Source organism: Hermetia illucens, chromosome 5 (genome assembly GCF_905115235.1).
Source record: "Hermetia illucens chromosome 5, iHerIll2.2.curated.20191125, whole genome shotgun sequence".
Lineage (NCBI taxonomy): Eukaryota > Metazoa > Arthropoda > Insecta > Diptera > Stratiomyidae > Hermetia > Hermetia illucens.
In genome coordinates this window covers 62,599,008-62,620,078 of record NC_051853.1, presented here as the reverse complement: position 1 = coordinate 62,620,078, position 21,071 = coordinate 62,599,008, and the positions used below count along the sequence as shown (strand labels likewise).

The 21,071-nt window shown below is 41.8% G+C and overlaps 1 protein-coding gene across 4 annotated transcripts in view; it reads right to left on the bottom strand.

The window, feature by feature from the left end:
• The window catches only part of LOC119656792 (eye-specific diacylglycerol kinase), a 533,740-nt gene that overhangs the window by 484,698 nt on the left and 27,971 nt on the right, over nt 1-21,071 (bottom strand). The gene's annotated exons all lie outside the window — the stretch shown is intronic.

The following is a 21,071-nucleotide window of genomic DNA, read 5'->3' as shown; positions in this document are numbered from 1 at the left end:
AAAGAGATAAATAGAGTATAGTTGGAGTTATTCTATTATGCTAAATCCTACCTGATCTCTCTTGGTGACAGGCCCCGCGACAGGTCGACCAAGAAAATGCATAGAATGTCGTTACAAACATGATGATCGGATTAAATCTTGAAAGAGGTAGTGTGAACGAGAAAATCTCATGCTACATCCTAAAAAGAACAGTCTCCAGGCATTCACAAAAAAAACAAGTCGAGAAATCAGAAACTCGATACCTCAAGTATGAAAGCTGTGTATGTCTTTTATAAAAGCATTTGCCCCATTAGTACGCAACACGTCATGTATCTGGATATATTATGTCAGAATATCCACTTTTGGGTGCTACTGAGATTCAAGTCTTAGGATTTACACTGAAGCGACAATTTAGACCCATTATTACTCTGTTAATAATGGTATGATTTCCACCAAACTTGGATGTTCTACATCATAGCCTATATCATTGCAAAATTTCATCATTATAAGATGGCCTTAAGGGCAACCTTTTATTTAATACCCCAAATGCCCATAATTGACGAAAAAAGGTTACACCCTTCTTTTGAACGCAGGAAGGCCCCAGTAATAGAGTAAACCGATTTTTATAAAATTTCGTTATACACAAAACGTTGAAAACTTGATGAACACAAGCTTCCATTCCTTTTTAATAAACGACTTCAATTCTCAAGCGTTCCAAAATATCTGAAAGTGAAGGATATGAAGGATATGAAGCTAAATCAACTGGACATTTTTGATACCCGAAGAGGGTAATTGCTAGTGTCAGGTACTAGTGCACGCTGGATGGAGGGAATTTTACAATGAAGCAAGGAAAGCGTTAAACAGTTTCTATATCTAAGGCGCATTGTTTTTGCCAACGGCGGCAGCGAAGCTAATATCGATTAAGGCATTGATAGCGATAATTCCATTTCGGAATTTTGACAAAAGGTACCTAAACATCAAAACCAAATTAAGCGCTCCGATTCTCTCTTCGCGCTGCTGTAGGGGAATGGCACTGCAACAGTTACTATAAAGCTCTATTCCTTTGTCATTATTTGTCCCCGCCGTGTCAGGGGGATACTATGAAACGACACAATATCAAAAAAAACCCCTCGCCCATATACAGGTGAGACACCTGTAGACGTGTTGATTATAAGGCAGGGGTAGCAGTTGATGGCACACACAGTGAGAAAACTCCATGGGTTACTATGCTTTCCCTGGAATATACCATCTGAGTATAGAAGAAGAAAACACCATTTTAGAAAAACGCGATAAAGGAGGAGTACGAGCCTTTACCATTAAGTCTACTGATTGGTAATGAAGCGACAGACCATCTTGCACCATGTTTAGCTGAACATTAATCGCCACTTTATTTGCTTTTCATTGACTTTGAGACAGTTTTCAGCAGCGCCAGCAGTCAGTCTATCTGAAGTATGCCATCCAGAAGCGGTATTCTAGAGCAACTAATACCTACATCCAGGTCCAAACGAGAATTCGACATGACTGCATTCTGCCACCTCTACTATTACTCCTCGTTGTTATTCACGTCCTTCATTCTCTCTTTTTAAGAATACAGCTCTGAAGATAATTGACCACAGCCCTTTTACTCAAACATCCCGTCTACGCTGATGACTTCGGCTTGTTCTCCCACGAAGTTATGAACATTGCCCAAATGGATCCAACATTGCAGGAAGAGGCAAGCAAGATAAATCTGATTTAAACAATAGTTCACAGTGTGGCAGACCATATATCAGCATTAATGAGCTGAGCATTGAAGGCGTCGATCAATTTATCTATTCGGATAGTGTTATTAGTGCTGGCAGTGGCACAAAGCTCGATATCAACTTTCGCTTTTTTGTCACCTTACCTCACCTCAACATCAAGTTGAAAATATTCGGCGGGGGAACACTTGTCTCGCGCACTCTAGCCAGGCACAATATCAAATGAAGAACTACGTAGGCGTACGAAGCAAGTACCAGCAGACATGCTGATTACAAACCTCTCGAAATAAGTGGTGTAAAAGGGGAGAAGTATTGACTTCTCGGGGACGAGAAAGAGCCGACTTGCAATAATTGGCAACCCTATTACCATTAGAAGGGATCACACTGGAAATTATACTTTTCCGATTGCCATATCTCCAAGTACCACTCAACATTTAATTCACAAGCGATCCCACGAAAAACGCATTCACGGCAATTGAATCATTAACAAATGATCCAGTGCAATGCTGCGATGGCCGAAGGTTGCAAATCAGACTTCGCTTCGTGTTTCAGGTCCGAATCCTATCAGTGTCAGAGATGTTTATGCTTGGCTTTGTGCTTGCCCGCAGGCCTAACGAAGGGTTAAAGAAAAGAAGTGATTGATTGCTTTGGGCCTGGAGTTTTCTCGAGTACCACAAAATTGGATATACATTTTGGAAAAGGCTTTTTTCACCCTCGATCCGCATTTCCACTCTTGGACGGACTCTACTATTAACTAATACCATATAAATATTCGGTGGAACTCTAAAGAACAATGATAAGGAATCGTGGCTGCCAAAAGACACTTGGTAGATAATAGCTGCACCCGTAGTATTCAGAGAGGAGTCCCTGGAAAAGCAAGGCTTCGAGCCGAAAGAGAAAACCTAATAAGGCGATAAAAACTATGCTTTGCAGAGAAAATCTTAGCATCATTATAAGAGTGGTTGAAGCTTCTGTCAATACCTAAAGCTGATAAACCTCTAGAAGAACCAACCACTTATCGGTCCATGTATTCGTTAAGTACAGTGTGGGAAAGTGCTGAAGCAGACTGCTCTGGGTAGTTCACGGCCAAGAGACTTCTTAGAATGGCAATTTGATTTCAATTGAAACCATAGAAATGGTTACTGGTTCAGCTGAAAATGTATCAGTGTGAGGAATGGAAAAAAAATTACCAACTGGAAGCAAATTAAAAGATACTTAGCGATAGGTGATATTCCCAGCTACACTGTTGCTTCAACACCCTCTCGGTGGAAGGACGGCCTTGGCATGATATTAATCATAAACTCAAGGAGTATGCCAATTTTAATCAGTACTTCAGTATAATCGCTACCAAGCATACAGAATAGCATATTGCAGACCGGAGGAGGTATGTGTTCCTTAGAACTAAGGAGAAGAGGTAGGAAGGAGGTAAATCTCCTCAGATTCAGAGTTGTCTGGGAGGTCCAGGAATAGGAATATACAAAAATAGCTAGGGGTAATAAAAGGAGCACCTAATTTTCACTCCGGGGCTAGATTTTCTCTCTACGGCCCTCCTTACCAAGTTGTTAAGTATGAAGACAATGAAACTAAAGTAATAAGGCACTACTATGTAGATGCCCTACCGTCCCCACTGGAATGAATACAGGATCTTTATATTTACTCTGTGAATACACCACTGTAACTGAGAATTCCAGCCTTCCACACCTCATGGCATTCTGCCCCTTAATGGAAAATTTGCCCATCTGTCAGTTGACACCGTCAGCAACGTTCTAAAAAGCAACTTAGCCATCTAAATGTATGTCCACCATTTGCTTCATCCCTCTTGATGGGTTTTATTTCATACTTTAACCTTGACTATTACGTTGACTTCCAACTATAGCAGAGTGGGAACTACTTGAAATTGTAAATTGGATCAAATTAAAATTAAATTGAAGAGTCACTGAAGTGGGGATGAATGTAAATAGGAAATAAGTAGGTACCAAAGTCTCCAGATTAAATTGTAATCTCTTTGAGAATATTATGATACCACGAGAAGTATCATATTATTCCAACCCCTACATTATACTCCAACAATTCATACTTCCATTAATCTCCCAACCATTTACAACCACAATTCTGAATTAAGCGTGTGACAACTCTAATATTATTCCCATTAACAACATGCTTCGCATCAACTGAGTCACAATAAGGGAATAATGGCGAGATCCTGTCAGCAAGTCATTAGCATATTTTCAGGATGTGTAACAACAAGTGCCGATGGTAAAGACCCCTGTAAACCACAATAACTTGCAACAGGATGCTTTCCAGGATTATTTATTGTGGTAAATGTGTAGGCGGAGCGAAAACAAGAGATGGGGATTAAACAAACAAAACTCAAAGATTGAGCACTACTCGTGGACGTGTATGTGCACTGGGTCAAGTGAAATCCCCAGGGATGCTGACAAAGTAAGGAGCGGTATTTAGGGCATCCCCCCAATAAAGGAGAAGGAAATTTGTACAAGCGTTTAAAGATAGTGAACAGGAAAAAATTAAGCGGATTTGTAGAAGATATCAGACCATGTCTTAAGGAACAGAGTGGGCAGGGATAAAAACTGTGGGACGAAAGTTCATCCGTAAAGAGAAATTTGCACACCAGGAAGCAGTCTATGTTTGATCCGGATTATCTGGAGCGAAAAAAATTGGGAATTTGAAGTTAAAAACGCCAGCATGAGATCCGTATTGATTTACGAGTACAAAGAACTCATTTTTGATTCATTTGATGCCATTTCTTTGAATGCGTGCGATCTAAAATATTATACAGATCCTACCGCAAAGAAAAAATAATTTTGGCAACAAATTTCAAAGGAATTCTCCATGAAAGCGGAAACGTTTATGTCTCATATTCATTCTGCTGGTGGTGTTTAATGATAGCAATGGTACCCTAAAAGGGAAAATAAGAAGCATACATCGTCAAGGCGTCATGCACGCATGAAAGACATCTATCCCAAACGGGAAAAGTTCAAACGAATGGCAAACGTGTGTATTATATGCCAAAAGGAATTAATCGGATTTCTTGGAAAAAAGCGGATTCAACCGTAAATGAAAGCGTGAATATCACTTCCGACATTGTGAGTAATGTGAACAGTTATGAGCACAATTGGACGGGAGATTACTTTTCGCTGCTAAATTTAGCAACCTATTTGTCATTTATGCAAGATTTATTGCGTACTTGTTTGGAATCATTTCTGATTTTGATGAAAATCGCGTTGAGGCAAAATTTGAATACTGGTTCACCGGAACACTAAAGATGCCACCGAACTCATCTTTTTCCGAAACTGGCCTCATTTTACTGATGGCACCACGCTAATTTCCGGAGGTGAATTTAGTCCTTTGTTTTTTGATTCTTTGAAGATCGGCATATCTCACTGAGAGCCTCAAAGCGCTAATGCTTTGTATGTAAGACTAATAAAGCTCATATAAAAAGACTAGGATACAATCTAGTGAGTCCAACTGCCGAGTCTTTTCCAAAATTAACTAAAAAAGTTAGAAAAATTGAAATATTTCCAAGTCGTCCCCCATTTAAGTACTAACCACTCCCGAGAATGCTTAACTTAAGTAATCGAGTCAGCAATGGTTCTCCTTTCAGCCGTACGTAAAGTTCAGTTGGTTAAAGTTTTTTCAATGGATGTTAATGTAATCTTACGTTAATGCATTGTGGATGAACGGGTAGATAAACAGAAGTGCAAGTTTCAGTGTAAAAAAACTTACGACTACAAAGGAAAAATAAAAAACTAGATTCCCTTACAAAAATCATGCCATGGTAGAAATATTGCCTTCTACGTTGAAGGGTATCTTGCCCCACTAGCGTGGTAGACGACAAAATCGTAAACAATCCTTCAAGAAAAACTATAGAATATTAAAATATTAGGCCGACGACAAAGCATGGAACTCACTAGAAACTGGAGGACTTGTCGATAACATAAAAGAAGTCCGCAACAGAAGGCATAAATGTTGTGAATGGCGCTAACGTCGCACATACAGGCAAAAGGGAATTCACAAAATTGGTAATTATGATGGAGTTTATAAGTTACGCACGGAACCGAAGACGAAAAAGAAGAAGCTGAGTTGAATGAGAAAAGCATCGAAGAATTACGAATCATCTGAATCATGAAGGTTATAAGATCAAGCATCTAGTCCTGATACTCTCTTAAGGCATGCAATCATTATTACAGTGGACAGGGAAAGAAATCCTCGAAAAAGCCGACGCTGCCAGTTGCAATTCTGCGTGAGATTCACAGCTGCCAAAATTGCCTCCACTTTTCTCCCGTACATGTCCAGTGGAACCATAGAAAAACTGTGGCATTAATACCAAGCCGCGCTAAATCCTAATCCTTTTAGCCCCCTTTTCCAATAGGCTCCACTCACACTAACAGCAGCTGATGCCACGCACATAGAGGCGTACGATCGTCCACACGATCAAATGCTTAAACACATTTGCTTACAGAAAACATTGTGTGTTCATATATTCATTTCGATGCCCCGCACTAGAAAAATGGGATCACTTTTGGAACCGCAAGGTAACTGCCACAATTTAGAAAGCAACCCTTCCCCAAGAGCGGTCTCGACATCGCATTTGGCCTGGTAGCTCACAACAACTAGTGGACCCATCTAGTGCGCACAAGCTTAACTTATCGTCAATAGACAACGTTAAAGTTACAAAAATCCTTAACACAAACAGCACTATTGGAAATTGTAACTGTCACTTCATCGATACTCTTGCCTTTTTAAACCGAAAAGCTATTATATATTTATGGTTCTACCAAATGGAAAACACTTTCCAGGGAATCCAAATCCAAAAAGTCAGCACAGAATATTGCTTAATTATAGGTGCACTGGACCGCCCTACTCCCGAGGACATACCCGCACTGAGAACCCAGTTCATCCAGCGTTTCCGTGATTCAGAAAAGAAGGAGCTACCATTTTCGAAGCAGGTAGCAAAAGTGAACTCCGACGCAGCAGGTCATTATCATCAACGACGCAACACCGGTATCCGGTCTAGGCCTGCTTTAGTAAGGCACTCCATACATTCCGGTTCTACGGCGACGTCCATCAATTCGATATCCCTTAAAGCTGTCTGACGTTCTGACCAACGCCATCGCTCCATTTCAGGCAGGGTCTGGCACATCTCTTTCTTTACCGAACATATTTGACTTACAGACTCTCCGGGCTGAATCATCCTCATCCATACGGAAAAAGTGACCCGTCCACCACAACTTATTAAACCGGATTTTATACACAGCCATAGCTCATAGATTTCGTCGCTCTTTAGGCTACAGGATCGTCCATCCGCATGTTGGGGGTCCAGAAATTCTTCGGAGAATTCGCAATTTTTCTTGCTAAGAACCAAGTCTTCGAGGTATGCATGAGAACTGGCAAGATCATTGCCTTGTACAGTAAGAAGAGTTGTTGTAAATTGAAATAGACTCTGTTGGCTACTACCACCTTTGGGCCGACTTCATTTTCGTTGCTGTTATCGGTTGTGATTTTCGACACTAGATAGGAGACACTATCAACGGTCTCAAGGTTGTAATCTCCTACTTTTATTGTTCTTATTTGACTAGTCTTATTTGATTTTGATGCCTCTTTAGTTTTTGTGCTGACATTGCCACCATATATTTCGGCTTATCTTCACAGATGTAGCCTCAGATCTCACGCCGCCTGCTCAATCTGGATGAAGGTAGATTGTACATCTCGGGTTATTCTTCCCATTATGTCGACATCGTCAGCATACGCCAGTAGTTGGGTAGAGGGGGCTGGCAACTATCCAAATATCCTGGACCGCATATATCGTCAACTGCTCCTGTAACCACAGAACGACTCCTATTTGGGGACCACCCTAGATGGTTACCTGATAAGAGTTTTCTCTGCTGGGAAACGTAGTGGTGCTCATACTGACTGCTATTCGATAAGTCTTTTACCGAATTTTCTAGATTATACTTTATAAGTCTTTGCTTTATCGATAAAATACTTGGAAGTTGATTCTGAAAATTTATTTCCGTAAGAGCTTTCATCTCGCCTCGTACATTGATCAGAAACAGCCTAGTCAGTCTGGCCATGTACAGCAGATGCTTTCATAGAAAACTCCATTTGTCCATTGTCCTAAATGTAGCCCGTAATCTCCCACGGTTCCAGACCGGAAACGGTTCATAGCCCAAACGTCAGGAAACACACAAAGGGAAATGAACTTCTTGTCCTCGGCAGATCTTCAGGTATCTGATCAACAGGGGATCCATCATGTTCACTTTAATAATAATATTCGTTGGCGCAACAACCCAATTGAAGTGTGCTAGAGCACTTCATTCAAGACCTTAACTATACACTATAGGATTACAGTACCCGGTAGGAGGCAACGGGGTCAGCATTGCGCTCGTGTTCACCTTGCCATAAATAATGCATGGCAATAAAGGATAACATACTCAGCTATTCGTTGCAGCTGCAATGGCTCAGCGATCCATTCAAATGCAAAGTTGATCGGATAGATTTAGGACTCCAGCGCTCTTCCGTAGACCAATTTACTTTCCTACCTCCATTTTGTTCCACACCTTTACCGGAAATACTTTAGAAAAACGACGCTATCTACAACTCCTTCCAACGAAGGGTTCATTTACCGAACAGGCTGCTTCAACCCACCACCAAATAGTGACCACATGCCTGGCTGTTTTCACGAGATCACACTATCCCTGACAGATATCCAACCTCATAAATTTATGAGAAACTTTTCCATCTTTTCGGAAAAATTATATTTTCGAAAGTACGCAACTTTCGACCTCATCCGACCAGACATTCCTGACAAAATCGTCTCCCAAACTCCGACATCTTGAATTAGAAGCATCCTCTGGGGCATTTTAACAGGCATAATACGCTCATATTCGCTCCAGATGCTTTGAGGTCTTCTGGGTCGTCTATTGCAGCGCTAGCAGGAAACTGAAAGAAAAATTCATCTAGTCAGATTCTAGCAGAGGAAGATTGAGTGGCCGTGCAATTCACATCTAGTGTGTGTTAGTTATCCTTTCCGATCATCCAGCAGATAACCTGCTCATGATAACTACGGTAATAAATTCATCAATTCCGTATGGGTATAGTTTTGGTTTTTGATACCGTAAAAGGGAATTTGCCGATATCTAGTGGAGTATTGCGTGGGGTGTGACTGCCGAAATAATGAAATATTTCAGAAAGCACATTACATTGTCAAATATATATAGTTGTCATTTATCCCTTGGTGTGATATAGTCGGTCAAGCACACCTACGCGCTTCAGCTTCCGAGACGTCCGCCCTCCTTCTCTACTGTTTTGCGCCAACTGCTCTTAGGATGACCCATTCCTTGGCTATCTTGGAAGAGTGGATTCCAGTGTGTGGCACAGCCCGCATTCACTGTCACTTTTACCTCCCGATCACACCGCATACGAATGCGAGATTTGTGCGCAAACCAATAGTATCAGGTCAGCGTACCCGATGATACTTCGCAGCTAGATGCTAACGAAGGGTTGGGGCCTCCGAGTGACAGTTGGGTTCACTTATGTACTACTCTCATATAGCAACATCGAAAGACCACTAACAAAGAACAGTATTAACTTGATCTTGGTGTTGAGGTAACCACATTTCCCGTTTTTGGACAAAGCAGCGAAAGTAAATTTAGCGCTGTTAATGCGTCATGCAAGAACAAGTTCGGTGCCAACGTCGGATGAAACCAAGTTTCCTAGATATACAATCTGATCGACAACTTCAATGGTCTTTTTATTGGCGTTTATCTTCAGTCCAAATTTAGCTAAGTCTCTTTCCAAATCCAAGACAATTTGGCCAAGGTCCTCACTTTCAAAGACATATTTGATTTTAGTTCGTCCTCCAGAAAAAGATTGGAAGAATTAGAAAAACCCTAAAAGTTTTGACACATCCAGCTGAGGATTCGGTACATTTAACCACTTCGAAAATCGCACTACACTACCAAGATTATTTTTAGCCTGGATTCGGCGCCCATGAGCAGCCCATGTACTGAATACAATGATGATATTCGACCTATGCCAGGGTTCATTAGAGCCGATAAGGTTTAGGTGCGTAGGTAAGTAGTCTCTGATGCATTGAGGCGCATTTTTTGGGATGCATCTAATAATTCATTACTAGATACGCATTAAGATGAAGGCAAATGATATTTAAGAATGTACCAGTTGTGGAGACCCTGACCCCCTAGCCTATTTAAGAGAGGCAGACCTACTGCATAAACTTACGCTAGTTACAGCTTTTTTAGTAGTTTGATTGTAGATTCACGAAAACCAATTCTTATCAAATAACTTCTTGCAGGTAAAGAAAAATTCCTGAGATTTACTTGTCTAGGGTGTTATTTGACCAGTACAGTCGGTCAGTCGGTTTTCGACATCTTCCACACTACTCAGGATTTGTCTTATTGTAGCTCCAGCTGTAATCCCCTCAGCTGGAGTAGTAATTCGTCCATTTCAACCATTCGGGAGAGGTACAATTCTACGTTTCCGGCAGGCTTCACCACTTCGATCTTTACGGTACTCCAATGCCAAGAAATCCATCGTAGATCACATCCTACAAAAATAGTGTTAATTTGAAATCTTAAGAAACTGACAAAAAGATGAAACAGGCGATAAAACTGGCTGAGAGCAGCAAGAAGAATGTTTCCATCAAAAAGAAGATTTTAGGCGCTATGGCTCGCTTAGTCAACCTCGACTAGTTGTAGTAAGTAAGTAAGAAGATCCCCCCAAAATGAGAGACAAGTGTAATCAGAAATAGGCCAGCGCGGATAATTTCTAGACGGAATAATAATTATCAACTGTAGGGCTAAGAATAGAAAAAACACTAATAACGACTACCTTTATCAGTAGCTTTGGAGCAACCAGCAACTGTCCCGATATCCACACCTAGAAAATCCGAGGCGTAGGGCAATTGTAATGGAGATAATCATGGAAAGTCTTCCGAGAAAAAAATACGTTGTAGATAAAATAGTTCGAGTTGAATCCTTTCCAGAACCAACGATATGATAGTTCAATAACTGTGTTACCAAAAGAGGCCAATTTGATGGTCGACATACAGAATTATAGCGTTTCGTAGCAGCCTTAAACCTAAAACTTAAACTAGGGACACAAGACCCAACGAAAAGGCTCCGTTACCGAATCAACACAAAAAATATGGCTTTTGTTAATGCAGATATTTATCCTATTGAATCAATAAAATGGAAGGCAGCTACATTTAGACCAAAAAGTTCATCGTCATCATCATTAACGGCGCAACAACCGGTATCCGGTCTAATAAGGAACTGCAGACATCCCGGTTTTGCGCCGAGGTCCACCAATTCGATATCCCTAAAAGCTGTCTGGCGCCCTGACCTATGCCGTCGCTCCATCTTAGGCAGGAACTGCCTCATCTTCTTTTTCTACCGTAGATATTGCCCTTATAGACTTTCCGGGCTAGATCATCCCCCTCCATACGGATTAAGTGATCCGCCCACCGTAACCTATTGAGCCGGATTTTATCCACAAACTGACGGTCATGGTATCGCTCATAGATTTCATCGTTATGTACGCTACAGAATCGTCCATCCGCATGTAGGGGGCCAAAAATTCTTCGGAGGATTCTTCTCTCGAACGCGGCCAAGAGTTCGCAATTTTTCTTGCTAAGAACTCAAGTTTCCAAGGAATACATGAGGACTGGCAAGATCATAGTCTTGTACAGTAAGAGCTTTGACCCTATGGTGAAACGTTTCGAGCGGAACAGTCTTTGTAAGCTGAAATAGGCTCTATTGGCTGACAACAACCGTGCGCGGATTTCATCAAGGTAGTTGTTATCGGTTGTGATTTTCGACCCTAGATAGGAGAAATTGTCAACGGTCTCAAAGTTGTATTCTCCTTATTCTTCTTCGTGTTTGTGTTTGACCAGTGCGGTTTGATGTTGTTGGTTGATTCGCCTTCGGTGCTGACGTTGGTACCATATATTTTGTCTTGCCTTCATTGATGTGCAGCCCAAGATCTCGCGCCAATCAGCGCCTGCTCGATCTGGATGAAGGCAGTTTGTACGTCTCGGGTGGTTCTTCCCATGATGTCGATATCGTCAACATAGGCCAGTAGTTGGGTGGACTTGAAGAGGATCGTACCTCTTGCATTCACCTCAGCATCACGGATCACTTTCTCGAGTGCCAGGTTAAAGAGGACGCATGATAGCGCATCCCCTTGTCGTAGACCGTTGTTGATGTCGAATGGTCTTGAGAGTGATCTTGCTGCTTTTATCTGGCCTCGCACATTGGTCAGGGTCAGCCTAGTCAGTCTTATTAATTTCGTCGGGATACCGAATTCTCTCATGGCCGTGTACAGTTTTACCCTGGCTATGCTATCATAGGCGGCTTTAAAGTCGACCAAAAAGTTACCTGCAATAAATTACAGTCTTCCTCATTGGCGACGGATAAATGGCAGTTTTTTTGTCTACGAAGGAAATCATCCAAAGGTAGCGATAGTAACTCTAAAATTCCAAACGCTGTTTCTCTTTACCAGATTAAGATCCCAAAAGTAGAGGGCTAAAGACCACCAGGACCAGGATTCTAATCATAGATCAATTGAACAGCTCACATGACTGAGTTCCTAGCGAAAATTATTACAGCCTTAATCTCGACGTATCAATGAACATGAAGTAGAAACTCCGAAAACTCCGACTCAATAGGACCCCCCCCCCCCCTAAACTCTAGTGGAAGCAGATATCCTGCTAATTCTACACAAAATTCCCCCCGTCTTGAAAGTTGAGTAAGATCTTATCAATTCTAATTAGACGATAAGGTACCTCTTTATTACGGTATGAAGATCCCAATACAAGCCTCTAGTAGATTCGATGGACTATAAGCAAAGCTATAGCACTCTCAGCGATCCTGTTCCAAAAATATGCGGCGTCCATCCGAGAGTAGAAAATCAACAAACAGGATATGATCCAGCGATGTTGTTGGGGGTAGGGGGCCATTCTAAATCGGTCGGTAGGTGAAGAGATTTTACAAATGCTCACGGGAATTGAGATTGGTGAAATGAGAAAAAAAGTCATGGGTCACTGTCGCTGTCGACCAAATTTCTACCAATCACAATTTTCAGACGTTCGGCGGCTAAAAGTTTATGATAAAAAAGTTCGTGCACATATGACTTCAGACGGGCCTCACTGCACAACATAATATTCGTGCAGATATAAGTAATGAAAATATAAACGTATTATACGGCTTTGATTTGATTGGATATGTCAATGAGTTTAAGGATGTCCGATGTGAATAACACAATCTAGGTTACAAAAACGTCGGTGCCATGAAAGATTCCAGATGGGTTTATGTATTGTGAAAAGTCGATGCCGCTCTTTTTCCTGAGGTTGATTCCCATCCTTTGCGCCAGTCTATAGAGCTGAAGATTAGCTTACAGAGATGCGGATGAAAGTTAGGAGCGTTTATTAGTGTACGCAAGCAAGGCTTCCTAGCCTTGTTGCGGCAGCCGATGCCCAAGATGCATAAGCGGATGTGGCTGGTTTCCTAATAGCAAATGGCCTCATTGCATATATCCGATTTCCAGTAAAAAAAGAAAGAAATGATTTGACGAATTTTCTGATATAGAAAAGGGAGATCTCTCATCTTCCGGAAAGATCAGTCAGCGAGTGCCTTTCAGCAGCTAAACCGCACTTCTAGACTCTCCTGGTTCGCCTTCAATCACTGAGGTTTAAAACATGAAAATGACAAAGATGTTGAGGTATACCAACATGGAAACGACGTGAACCTCTACAAGACAAGATAGGACATTCAATAATATGTTTCATGAGAGAATAAGAGGTAATGCCTACACCGGACTAACGCATCGCTCTGTAAAACATTCAGCGCTACTGTACTTAGATGGGGGTCAGGGTCAATCTAAGCCTATTCCTATATGCGAGTTAGCATTACGCTGAGAATAGATAGAATCAACTGACAGGGTGGCCTTTTAAAATCAATAGCAATCATGGTCAGGTAACACTAGCCGGCACTGAACCCTGTAGTCGAATAAGGCAGCATTAATGCCTTCATAAACACATTAAACACAGGAGGGATTACAAATATTGTATTCAAAACTCAAATGGGTAGCAGCAGCACAGTTCAGAGGACATCGCAACACCAAAACTTGTCATAAGTCCACCCGGTGACCCAAATTAATTTCGATCGGAAAATCTCCCCATTAAACATCCAACAAGAGTAGTAGATTAACATATCTTTCCCCTTAATCATTTCCTTCTGAAACTCATGGACAGATGGAATTATTCATAGGATGCTTGCGAATTCTGCTTTCATATGTGTGTTCAAGCATCAATTAGCAAAGTATAAGCCTCCGTTGATTATGATGTCAGAAATAGGGGCCAGATTGTCTCATTTCGTGTCCTGGTTCGGACAAAATGTTCAGATCCCATTTGCTCCTACTACATCTAATTGGCACGTGAACGGAAGCCTGGTCTGTGGTACATATGTTCCGAAATGAGTATCACTTTATCGGGTCAACTGATTTTGTGGACATCATGTGTTTGCACACATCAAAGCGAATGCATCCTTAAAGAGAATATTCGATTAGCATGGTTGCGACTGGAGCGATTTTATGATAGAGTAACTGGGCCATGGCGCGGTTTGTGATTTTTAGTATGTTTTTTATGAAAAGAGAGGAGAAATTTGATTGGGGCTGCTACACTCGAAACGTTCTTAAAAAATATCAATGTCCTTGTGCATTCGAATTCCCTTCAAATATGGAGAATATTGAATTTTAAATTGGATTCCACATGTGTTTAGAAGAACTGGAGAGCCACTTTAGCATTAAATGGGGCAATCTGTTTTATTTAGGGTAATGGAGTGGCCTATCTTTCCTAATGTATCCCCTGTATATATGCGATGTACTGGGTCTCATCTATACGGGTAACATTATACGATGTTGTCCATAACCGACGGCGAAATGAAGGAATAAATTTCAAATGTCATTAAAAAAACATAATTTGTTGGAAAGATTGGATGAATTCAAGCAATGCAACGAGCCTAATCGTTGTTGGGGACAAGGAGTGGACTCCAGGGTGAGCTGCTGCGGAATATACCTGTCTGGGAATCAAGCTACCTTTCACCAGGGTCTAATATGTGTGCTCTCTAGAAGTCAAGCCTCTCGCCTACCAAGTCCGTTAGTCAGAGATGATAGCCACGCCCTGAATAAGGTGACACTACTATTACCAAAACACTGCGGATCTTGATTAACGAGGAGTCGAAAAACACCTTTCCCAATGCGAGGTGTTATACGACCTGTGTCCATTGGATAGTTTGCTGTTGGTGGTAACTGACTATATTCTAACGGAACCTCGCTGATACTTGATTTTCCCAGGGGATAAACTTGACCTTACCATGCTATGATGTACTGTTACCTATTCAAGAGTAGAACCTGGACAATCTAGACCCGCATATCCTACGGCACTAGGCGGAAATGATAGGAAAGGGTCATATAGGAAAAAGAGGGCCATACTTCAACATTGGGGAAGAGCTCCAAGCAATAATCCAGGTGGACCATCGCTATGCAAAGGTTAACTCCCAGGGATGCGTTTGTTCCTGAACGGAACAAACGCTAAAAGAGTAGATGAAAAAATAAGAAGTGGAAGCAAAAGGGGAATGCTCGACAACTGAAGTAAGATAAGCTGTGGAAACTTTCGACCACTGGAGGAGTGGATAGTATCTTCCTAGCACTTTAAAAGTAGTAAGAGAGAGTATAGTCTGAAGATACATCCCGAGAGCATGGCTGTGGGCAAAGGCGGTCTTCATTCCAGATGGGAGGATTTATTTCACCCTAAACCATTCAAACATAATTTCTTTGACATTTTTTGTACTGAAGGCTGTGGACCACTACACTAAAATGAATGTTCCATGTTCCAGCGCTGGCTTTCTGGATAGGTAAAGTGATAGAAAACTGGCAAGGAAAAGTGCCAATCCTATTTCATGAACACAACCCAAGGTTGTTCACAGGATCAAATACTGTCGCCGTTAATGTAGAAAGTATAGTAGTTGATGAACTCCTGGGAGAACTACCAAAAAGTGGACTAACCGCCCAGGATTACGCTGACGATATTGTACCAATCTTTAGAGGTAGACATGAGGACACTTTACGTAACAGCATCTAACTGGGGCTGAGAGTAACTTATCATAAGTCCAGGAGAGACGGGAGTACACATCAATGCAACCAAGATCGTCATAGTACCAATCACTAACAAACGCCAGCTTTATCAACTGAGATCCATTCAGGTTTCAAGCCTGTTTGATAAAGAAACTGACAACACCGGAGAATCTCAGGAAGTATGTGAGGCCAACTTCCTGGAACGAATCAAGGAACACCTTGAAAGCTTAATCGATAGAGAACAAGATGGTTTCCGCGTCACTGACGACATCAACAACTTGCGAGTTCGCCACAATTGTTCTTCATCGATATCAGGAAAGCTTCAAATCGCGTGAACAGGGAGTGTATCTGGTCTTAGGACGGGAATTCTAAAGAAAATAGTAACTATCTCAGGAAGAGTTTGAGATCCAACGCGGAGTTCACCAGGGTTATAACTTAGCACCGATATAATTTTTACCTATTATCGGTGACTTCATAGTTCATTGCCGCCGTGCGAACCTCCCCTTGAACACATAGCGTAGGGTAGTAAAGAAATATAGGTAAGTCGTGGGGAGAGCTGCAAACTGACAACGAAGAGTTGAACAGCAACTATATAGACTCCATGGCGTAGAAGCTAAACAGGAAACAAGGGGAATTACACCATACCGTCATCAAAAAAAGGTTGACATTCATCGAGGCGGTATCGAGTATGACTAATTCCGATGGATCGTATGACAATGAATTTATATTTCGGTAAGAAATTTGAAACACGATACAAAGCGGACTGGAAAATAATGGTCTTGATGGTACACTCGGCAAATTTCTACAACAGAGGTGTTGGACGCACAGTTCATTCATCATCAACGGCGAAACAACCGGTATCCGGTCGAAGCCTGCCTTAATAAGGAACTCCAGACATCCCGGTTTTGCGCCGAAGTCCACCAATTCGATATCCGCAAAAGCTGTCTGGCGTCCTGACCTACGCCATCACTCCATCTCATGCAGGGTCTGCCTCGTCTTCTTTTCTACCATAGATTTAGCCCTTATAGACTTTTCGGGCTGGATCATTCTTATCCATACGAATTAAGTGACCCACCCACCGTAACCTATTCAGCCGGATTTTATCCACAACTTGACGGTCATGGTATCGCTCATAGATTTCGTCGCTATGTAGGCTACGGAATCGTCCATCTTCATGTAGGTGGCCAAAAATTCTTCGGAGCATTCTTCTCTCGAACACGGCCAATTCATTCGCACAGTTCATTAGCCAGAAATATAGGTAATCAATAGGAGTGCCTATTTTCACTTTCAAGGTAACTATTGATGGGCAGAATATTGCAAACCTAACCAAAGAAGGGTGCCCATTGAGGGGCGTTAACCAAAGCACTTGTAGATTTATATAAACCTCACAAACTTTCGGCTAAGTGTCAAGCAGAACTGTCTAGTGTTGCCTGTGATTCATATTTATAAGTCAGACATGTTTCCCGTGATCAGCCTAGGCTTATATGTATGTTTTTAAAAAATTCTCTTACATACAGATGTATCCATGTTTCTCCACCCACTTTTTCATCAACCCACACGTATCAGCAAAGGGCTCCCTAGCGCGCAGCCATCAGATCTACAAATTACGTATTTACCACACATCGCTCTACTTCTACCCGAACTTCACACCACTCAGAGGAATGAAAGATTGACTCTTCGAGTTAAGTATAAAGAGCCGCAATCTGCCTTACAGCAAATGCAAGGGAGTTACCTGCTCCTTGCTGTTAAAATAAATGCGTAGCGAGTTGACTTAGCGGCTATATTGTAACACAACGTCAATCCGTCAAGTCCTCAATGTCAGAAGGCAGGTTCATCCGCTTCCTGCGAAATCTGGATGGTGCATTTGGAATTTAGATATAATATTCCGGATCCTCCATAAGACGTTTTCCAAATCGGTCCCCTTCCAAGGGAATATTCCGAATGCATGGCAGTATCCCGAATGCATATGAATGCAAAAGGATCGCAAAAACATTTAGTCTGCTTATTCTGTTCTTCCCTAAGCGATTTCAGCATCACCTTCACAAGTCGCAGGAATTCTAATAACAGAGCATCCTGCAAATCCCCTAACCGAATCGAACTCCTAGATCCTTCTAGACGTCTGCCCCAGTAATAATTTAGATATGAAGGACACCAAAACTATCGCAGGTATGCCACGCATTGTGGACTTGGCGAATGGCTTTGGCTTGGGTAAACTAAATTCCATCCGAATATCACAACTGAGCATGTCAACTATGCGCAAAGACTTCTAACAAGGTAATGAGCAAACAACTTAATGGTATTTAAATGCAACAAGTGTATCAGCTCGAAATTAGCGCATTGGCTATAATAAACTATGTGACCATATCCTCTAACATCAACTAATCGCGACAAACAACAGCAAAGCTCGCTGCTGGAATAACCTAGACAACAAAGTAAATGGGGATCCGTGGAGACTCGGCTATAAACTTGTCACCTGGAAAATGGGAAATCTATGCATACGTAATACGAACCAAATCGACGGCCTTGTATGAGCATTACTCCCTAAACATCCCGTGCAGGCTGATGGTAGCAGCGGGGTAGGACTGCCTGCTTTTCATCATGAAAGAGTTTGAAAAATAAGAAGCCGCCAGGTCCTGAGGGTATCCCAGCGGAAGTATATAAACTGGTGTTCTACCGTCTGCATGCCGACTGCTCTGAATGCTTTACACGGCCAGGAAAGATTCGAAAAGCTGCCCAGGGATGCTACTGTGGAAGTTGTGTGGTTCATCGAGCTGAGACACACAATCGCCGATCTCGATGGGTAGTGCTCCTCGTAGCGCATGATACAAGAAATGCCTTCAATGCTGTAAGATCGACAGATATGCCGACCTGTCTCTTGCGGATATTGAAGGTTCATTTGAGAGACCGTTTCCTGTGCTATGAGACGCAAAAAGGTTAGCGGAGGATGGAAATCATGGCGAGGGTAGTACAGAGATCCAGCCTAGGACGGACCTCTGGAACCCTTCTTATGATAGTCTGATAAGACTCAACATACCAGAAGAGTCGCATCTGAACAGTTATGCAGATGATATTATGGTACTTGTTGCCGAACGCACTACTCAACAGGGGAAAAGCAAGCTTGGCAAAAAAAGTAGTTATCTTGACCAGAAAGGAGGATCCCGACCCTATGTACAATATCGATCGGTGAGTTGACTATAGAGTCAATACCAATGGTTTAATACTTTGGATTAACGCTCGACTTGAAGATGGGCTTGCTTCTTTCGGCAAATTAAAGCAGTAGCAGGCAAGGCTGCAGCTGGAGTTTCGACCTTAAATGTTATACGTACCAAGGGACGTCTTCTTTTGGATGCAACGCAGTGTGTTCTTGCTAAGGGACGTAAAGGTGTCTACAGGCGCAAGGGTGCAACGTGCACTAACTGAGTAGCAATTTTCTTGATAAAATGTGACTAGAGGCAAATAAACCGCGCGCTTCAATGGCAAGTTGGATCCTTTGATGAATCGGCAGCAGGGTAAGATTAATTATTTTCTTACCAAACTTCTAAGTTGGCATAAAAGTGATTGCATGACCTGACTGTGTGTTGTGCAATGGAGTGGTGAAGGACAACAATCACACATTTGAATGAATCCCCCTGGAAAATGTCTCCCTCCATGTACGGATGAGTTCTGAAGTGTTGTTAATGTCAGACAAGGACACTAACAAGGCGGTATGCCACCCATCCATGAGTGGCGCCAAAAACTTTACTAGCTGCGGATAATTGCAATACAGACATAGTTTATCGATAAGCCAAGTATGCGAGACGCTTTCAAAAGTCTTGACGTAATTAATTTTGCAACTAACCAGTTTTCTTAAATCCCCAGTTGACTGTCTTTCGCCTTATCATCGCAACAACTGTAGATGAGAATGCTGGTCTATGCGAAGAATCCATTACCAAAAGTTTTCTATAATCTCTCTGGAATTTGTTCTGAACTTCAGCTTAGACTTCAGCCTGACGATGAAAAGGGTGGTTCGCAGAGTACTGAAATGGTTGTCTACAGTGCCGCGTGGTGTTATTGATGCCGCCGCCTCTGATCCCATCAGCTGTTGGCCGCTAACTCTGCTGTGACATAAAGTCGAATACGCCCGCTAATGTCGGCGGGGAACCCCACAACCATACTGCCCATCATGAGAGTGTAACCCAGTCAGCAAGTCAGACAACTCCCGTCGGTTATCTGTATGGAACGTTAAGTTTATTCTTCTCCTTATTTGGTGGTGATGCCTCATTCCTCATAAGTAATCTGCGAAACCTAATAATTCTTGCTCTTTCCCCACTTAATCCCTGAGACGTTGCAGGGCCCTATAACCCTCCATTCTTCTTTTACCCATAACCGGATTTAAGGTACATAGGCGTGGTTAATGCACAAGATCTAATTTAGTTATTTACGTTATTCATAAAAACGATGGACCAAAAAATAAAACAGAAATCTGAAATCGTGGTTCAAAAGCTTTTCCCCTGCAAAAACCTTAGCTCAGGAACCAGTTCTCTTCTATATATGTAAGTATGAGCCTCATGAGAGTGAAGGGAGCCACTGGTAGCTGAAATACTTTCTATGGAGACAAAATATTTTCAATCAACGGAGCAATTTTTTTCTATTTCCTTTATTTATCAATATCCAATATTGCTCCATGTATCAACAATTATAAAAACGAATGTCCGAACCGGATATTTGTTTGATGATTTCACAACAATAAACAATTACAATGAAACAAAAACCCGGGAACAATAGAATATATTTTGGGAGTGAAATATCCATTCATCCCCCGCAGAGACTGTTATTCCGGACAAATATGATTTTCGAACATTTGCATATTTCGATTTACTCCGAAACAAAAAGCTCCCTCCCCCATAAGCAACCACAAACTCCACTACACACTCTCGCCCACCCCCTACCTAGATATCATCCCGCAGGCAATTCACATCCAGTAATTTATGAAGTGACTAAAATAATGGAGATATTGAATGAAACCCGTTCATATGGACATTTGAAAACATGGCAGCCATGTACCGAGGAATCCATTCATTCAATAGGAACTCATCATTAGATGCCGAATGTCTTTTACTGTTCAAAAGCAATATCCCTAAATTTTGATGTCATTTATAGCCTCGCTGAACTACCCCCAGAAATAATTCCAAGTCGAATGAAATC